At 46.0% G+C, this 7,270-nt stretch overlaps 1 pseudogene; it reads left to right on the top strand.

Annotated features, from left to right (window-relative positions):
- The first annotated feature begins 1,829 nt into the window (after positions 1-1,829).
- Positions 1,830-4,630, top strand: LOC147466029 (aldehyde oxidase GLOX pseudogene; annotated as a pseudogene).
- The last annotated feature ends 2,640 nt before the right edge of the window (positions 4,631-7,270 follow it).

Below are 7,270 nucleotides of genomic sequence, written 5' to 3'. Positions count from 1 at the left end.
TCTGGAAGTGCAGATATCTTCAGCACTTGCAGTCGTAGGCTGAAACCCCAAATTTGCAGAGTTGGATCTGCACCTGCCAAGACCACGTAGTCGAAAATGGCCTGCGCATAGCTTTGTCGAAGCCGAACGGTGGCCGAGATGACCTCAGAATGAAATTCTGAGAACACAGGATTTGGGGCCGTGTCTTCGCCTGTGGAATCTCACTCCAATCTGAGCAGGTGACTCTGGCTACCTACAAATGTTGCCCCGAGCCTCGATCTGAGTTCTGATACCAGTTGAAGGAGTACGATCGGAAGTGCGACGCGAGAGAGAGAGTGCGAGAAGAAGAGCACGACGATATGGTGAACTTGCTCTACTGTAATGTGTAGAGCATAGTGAGTTCTTATTAGGTTTTTACAAAAGAATATGTGTACATACCTGGCGGTCCGGCCACTTACCTGGGCGACCACATTGGGCTTTATACCCCAACACCTTTTATTCTTCTGTTTTCCATGACATCCTTAATGAGCCATCCCAAGGTATCTGAGTAGATAGCAAATATTAAAGGAGCTACTGGGCAGCCCTGTCCTACTGATCTCTTGAGTGGGAAAGCCTCTGTAAATTCACCATTAATTGCTATTTTGGCAAAAGCATTACCAAAGAGAATTACCTGTATGAATCTGATAAATTGCCTTCTAAAACCAATGTAATGCACACTGAAAGATAGTCCCATTCCACTCTCATAAGTTTTATCAGAATCAATTTTAAAGAAAATGAAATCCAACTCCTTTTCAGTCACAAGATACATAGTTTCCCACAAAGTGATTATATCATCTAGAATAAATCTGCCTCTGATGAAACCCTTCTGCTGTAGGAGAATTTTGTCCATGATTTTTCTTAACCTTCTGGCTAGGGAGAGAGCAAAGACCTTATAAATGGAAGTTAGACACATGATTGGTCTCTAGTTAGCTAAGTCCTCGTTGGCCCCTCTCTTGTGGATTAGTCTAATCACACCTGTATTCATATTGGTAGAGAGAGATGGTACCCTAAGGGCTTCTTTCCAAAATTATAATAAATGAGGAATTAGAAATTCATGGTATTCTTTGAAAAAATAATTAGGAATGCCATCCACACCAGGAGATTTTCTAGACTTCATGGAGAGAATAGATTCTCTCAGCTCCCCCTCTGTGAAGGGCTAATCCAATTGCGCATCCATTTGAGTAGGCACCATTTTTTTAAATGATCGTAGCTATCTCAGCTCTAGCTGTGCTATGATCATCCTCTCTTGTGGGAGGAGCAAAGAATATACCAGCAAAGTAATCTTAGGTTGTTTGTTGGCACTACCTTTCGATAGAAAGAGAGTGTAAATACGAGAAAATTTTAGCCCGTGTACAATAGAGTACCTTTCTAATTTTTGAAAGGTATGTTTTATATTTCTCCTCTTTAATATATAGTCTTTCTTTTGCTTCATTTCCTTCTCTCTTGCGTGTCCCCTCCCTCCCTCCCTCCCTCTCTCTCTCTCTCTCTAGAGACAGAGCGAAAGACAGTTGTTAGAAGATTTCAGATCAGCATGCATATTATACATAGTGGCTAATTAAGTGCAAGCAATTGTGGGTCGCGAGCAAGCCCACGTCAACGGAGGGGTGACAGGACACATGCACCTACCTCTCCAGTATCTACTCTACTCTACCCATCGGTTGATCAAATGTGGGTGGACACACGTTCAACTATAGAAGCAGCTGTCTCCAACAGACTCGCTAGCTCAAAGGGTCCACATGCAATTCCAATCCTGCTACAACAACAAAGTTGTTCGATGTGGCACCTATATTCCAAACGCCACGGCTTGAGCGTAATAGCTATTAGGATTCTTCACATAGTTCACCGCTGGGTTTGCAAAATTTGCGTTGTTTGGTGGTTTTATGGTGAGTAACCTTGCCAAATGCTCTCTACATAGACTCCACCGTTGGATGTACGTACATGTGCGCGAAACGGGCTGAGCGGAAGAGACCCGCAATTCAAGGGCCTTTAATTGATCTGGAACTTGGAAGTGAAACTTCCATGTGCGCACCCTTTCACTGCAAGCAGCAGCTGGTCGCCTACGGGTTACCACATGGCACAGAGCACTATAGAGAGAGAGTATTAACTAATATTGGAATGGACAGGCACAACGCCAGCGTCCTTCCGCTCCAAGCCTCCAACACACGCAGCCTATCTTAATACAAGTTGCACGCACCTCCCCATTCTCAATTAGTAGGTGTAATTTACACGATCCATGGCATCCCCATATTATAATCGTGCAAATACGCATGAGAACTTGAGAAGAGGCTGAAGAGCTGCATGGGGTTCCCTGGATATGTCATCAGCTTGTACGTGCAGGTAATTAGGATGGTGCTCCCGCTCCGGATCCGCGCTCTTGCTCTTGCATGTGCAGCTCTCCTAAATTTTCTCAAACTAGATTCCTGTTTAGCTGGCGCCGAGGCAGCAGCTTTGTCAGGCTCATGGCAGCTGCTCGTAGAAAATGGGGGTGTATCTGCCATGCATATGACCCTCACGCCTGCCAACACAGTCCTTATGTATGACAGAACTGACTATGGACCTTCTCAGCTAAAGCTAGCGGGTGGGAAGTGTCGCAACGACCCTAACGATCTTGCTCTCACCACTGATTGCTACGCGCACGCAATCGAGCTCGACCTCTCAACCAATGCTGTCCGCCCTCTTGAGGTTTCTACGGATACATGGTGCTCTTCAGGTGCATTTCTAGCAGATGGCAGGTTTGTCTCTACCGGTGGATGGAATGATGGGGGCCAATCCGTCAGAATTTTCACTCCCTGCAGCGATAAGACTTGTGATTGGCAAGAATTATCCAATGCCCTAGCAAAGCCCCGTTGGTATGCTTCAAATCAAATCCTTCCTGATAACAACATCATCGTTGTTGGTGGTCGAAAAGGCTTTTCCTATGAATTTGCACCTAGAACCACAGGCGCTATCAGTCTCCCTTTCTTGTATCAAACCAATGAGCCCAATACAGAAAACAACCTCTATCCATTTCTTCATCTCTCCTCAGATGGTAACGTCTTTATTTTCGCAAACTCCAAGTCCATCCTTTTAGACTACAGGAGCAACAAGGTTGTGAGGACATTTCCGGAGTTACTGGGAGGAAGTAGAAACTATCCTTCTTCTGGGTCATCGGTTATGCTCCCCTTGTCGGCAGTGGACGATTTTCAGAGAGTTGAGGTGATGATTTGTGGCGGGGCTCCCCATGGGGCATTTCAGAAAGTTGCACAGGGCTCTTATCCTGCAGCATTGCAAACATGTGCAAGGATGACGATAACAGACCCCAATCCAGAGTGGAGCATGGAGAACATGCCATCCAGCCGTGTCATGGGTGACATGATACTTCTACCAACATCGGAGGTGCTCATTATCAACGGGGCCAAGCAAGGTACTGCAGGCTGGGGGAGTGCAGTAAACCCATCTTTATCTCCTTTCCTCTATACACCGAGTGCTCCTACGGAGTCACGCTTTCAAGTGTTGGCTTCTACACCCATACCACGCCTATACCACTCCACTGCCATTCTGCTGCCTGATGGCCGCGTCTTGGTAGGCGGAAGCAACCCCAATGTGGGCTATTCATTCATGGATGTGCCCTTCCCGACCGAGCTTCGTATTGAAGCATATAGCCCCTATTATCTGGCCACTTCGTTTGACAACAAGAGGCCCTCTATTACTGCTCTCAATGGACAGATAGGCTATGGAGTGATTTTCGAGGTGGACTTCATACTTCTTACTGCAGATCATGTGTCAAGTGTGGAGTTCAAGCTGTTTGCGCCCCCATTTACCACACACACCACATCGATGAATCAGAGGCAGCTCATTTTGCAGGCAACCACAATACTGAATGGCACATCGAAGGGCGCAGGCGCAGGCTTCATGGCCATGGTGAAGTCTCCTTCTAGCGCCATAGCTGCACCTCCCGGGTACTATTTGCTGTTCGTAGTGAATCAAGGTGTTCCGAGCCAGGGAGCATGGATCCAGGTTGTCGCTTAATTATTAGGGACCATCATCATGCCTGCTACTCACAGGCGAATCACAGCAAGTGATCCGATCAGTCCGAGTCCTGAGTTATTCTGCACCAGCAAGGCTCTGCACGTACACGTAACAATCACATGAAGGCTCGTGATTCCTCATGAGTGAAGCTACGTACACGTCGGATGTTCTACATCGAGGATTCATTCATCCAGTACTGCATATAAAGCATGGCGCTGTACGTCTACAGCTGTGTGCATTAATTTGAACTGGTCACCCTCTCTCTTGAATAATAATGTATAGTAATAATTCTGCCATTATCATATCTGATATTCAATATCTGATCCGACATGAGCACCATCTGTAGGCTCTGTTTGCTGGATTGCGTCCACAAACAGAGGCGTTTGCCACTTGGCCACGAATCATGGACTCCATCTGTAAATAGAATCCCAGCACGGTGAAGATAGCGTTCTCAATGGTGACAAACGGGCCAGCCACAAACCACTCGACCATTTCATTGCAACAGTAATGTGTTTCCTTCAATTACTTTCAAGGTGTAGTATGTAGGTACTATTCATGGCATCATACTTGATTTGAAGCGTTTTAGCGGGCCAGCCACAAACCACTCCACCATTTCATTGCAACAGTAATGTGTTTCCTTCAATTACTTTCAAGGTGTAGTATGTAGGTACTATTCATGGCATCATACTTGATTTGAAGCGTTTTAGCGCATGTATAAGGGATAGTGCCTCGGCCCTCCAGATTTATATGCCTATTTCGAGCACATTTGATAGCATCTGGGCTGTCCGCGTGACAATTTGACAGCGGTTCGCATAAAATGGAAAGCAGGGATGCGTGACAGGCCGAGCACGCGTGCGTGCGTGCGTGCGAGGTGGGAATGGTGATATGGCCTCAGATCGATATGCATGCGATTAGGTGAGTGGAGTAGTGGCCTGGTGAGAATGGGGATTTATTCAACCCCTCTTGTAAAGGTTGGAAGGCAGGCGGGGCCTCGGTGAGTAACACCTCAATTTTTTAGGGGATACGTGGTCGAAAATCGGCATGGCATGTCGGTGAAGGTCACAACCATTGATCTTGAATGTGAACGTGATGTAAACTAAGTGTAAACTCATGCAAGCGTGAACTCGTTGTGAACTTGCATTTGAACTAGATGTGAACTATATTTGAACTCTCCAAGGTATGTGCAGTGCATTTTGGTAGTGTGAACTTGGCGTAAACTCAAAGTGAACTCGGTGTGAAATATGGACGTGTCAAAACTACTTAATATAATTCGACTTTTTCCCTAACTAACAAAATGTGTGCGCTACTGTAGTGGTAAGAAATTCGCTCCAAGATAGAGAGGCCATGAGGTCAAACTCCACCCAATCCATATTTTTTCTCAAAATGGATTAGATGGTCCACGATGAGCAACGATCTAGGATTGTAGATCCCCTCCAAAAAATGAGGTGTCAATTAGTGTCATGAGGAGGTGTCAATTAGTGTCGGATGGTCCACACTGAGCAATGATTTGAAACTATAGATCCCCTCCAAAAAAGGTGTCAATTAGTGTCGTCAGGGTCGAGGCACCTATGGCAGGTAGGGCAACGTGGGTAATTTTCCTTGATATGGAGAGAAAACCTGAGGGAGTGGCAAACAAGGTGGAGGTAGCATGTGTGGCAGATGTGGCTCGCATAGCAATCCCAAAGAAAAAAGGGTATGCTCGGGACATCTATCTATACTTCTATACTTATAATATGATGCAACTTAAAAATTTTGAGCAAGGAGAAGGTACCCACGTGTCTCATTGGGAGACTTGCATTAGAGTATTAAAACAAATCATCACTTCACTTTTTTAGGAAAGGACAAACCTCTTCAATGCACTCTGCCACTTATTGGAGCCTTCCTTTCACTTCAACTTGACTTGGAATCTTGGATAACAAAAAAGGAAGGCTTCAATCCCACTGACTTGCATTGGGGAGGATTCTCGGAGGAGATTGAATAGCATTGCATGGAAGTTGGCGAGGCTATGTGAGTGAGAGAGAGACTTGATAGCACGGTTGGCTACTGGTGTCCTTTGCATGTGTGTGTGTGTGTGTGTGTGTGTGTGAGAGAGAGAGAGAGAGAGAGAGAGAGAGAGACAAAAACCTGCTCGCTTCTAAGGACTCCGACTCAATGATGATGAGCGATTGTGTGCGAGACAAAGAGAGACAACACTTGAGTTGCAACTATAGAAGTTGGAAGGTGTGTGTGTGTGTGTGTGTGTGCACGCATGCATGCATGCGAGAGAGAGAGAGAGAGAGAGAGAGAGAGAGAGAGAGAGAGCGCAAGTCTTTGATATGGGGTTGCAGGTGTGTGTGTGTGTGTGTGTGAGAGAGAGAGAGAGAGAGAGAAACAATTTGAAACTGTCTTGCATCCGACCGCTCACAGTACTCGAAGGGGTGTGTGTGTGTGTGAGAGAGAGAGGCTTTATGCGACATGTCCTCACTATCTCACACGGGCATGAGTTGCAGGGGATTAATGGCCCACGCCCATTTCGGGGATCGGGTGCGATCTGAGCTGTCTGATGCCGTTTGTGTAGATTCGGGAAAATAGGTAAATTCGCGTGGAGCAAAATTTGTAAATGCGGGTGCCCCCCTCCCTCCCTTACTCTCCGCCCTCAGAATCGAACCTAGAACATTGCCTTTACAAGCCTATCACCTTAACCACCTCACCTATGCGTGTTTGTTGAAAGCATTGGGAGAAGGGGTTCCCTTATGATGAACCCGCCACTGTGTAGACTTGGGTCAATTTAGTAAATTCAAGCAAATTGGTACATTCGGACACGTTGCAACATCGGACAGTCCACGATGCACACGCTTCGAGAAATAGGTGTGGGCCATTGATCCTCTCCTGCCCATGCCCGTGTGAGATAGTGCTGAGGTGGCACTTGGCCCTGCAACTTACTTCGCTCACAATAATTGATGGAGCTTCGTGCAACTCGCACTGCGCAGTTATCAAAGGTGTGTGTGTGTGTGTGTGAGAGAGAGAGAGAGAGAGAGAGAGAGAGAGAGAGAGAGAGAGAGAGACACACACACACACACACACACACACACGCAGAGAAGCTTTATGACACATCGTTATTTTCGGCCATTTCTACCTCCAAAAAAATCATTGTTATTTTTTGTCATTTCTACCTCTAGAAAAATCATTGTTCCAAAACATACATAATTCTTTTCCTTCAAGTCACTATTTTTTCCTATTTTGGGCAGAATTTCTCCCTTTTTTT

The sequence above is a fragment of the Adiantum capillus-veneris genome, chromosome 1 (genome assembly GCF_014529385.1).
Source record: "Adiantum capillus-veneris isolate H3 chromosome 1, ASM1452938v2, whole genome shotgun sequence".
Taxonomy (NCBI): Eukaryota; Viridiplantae; Streptophyta; class Polypodiopsida; order Polypodiales; family Pteridaceae; genus Adiantum; species Adiantum capillus-veneris.
This window is presented reverse-complemented; position numbering and strand designations above follow the sequence as displayed.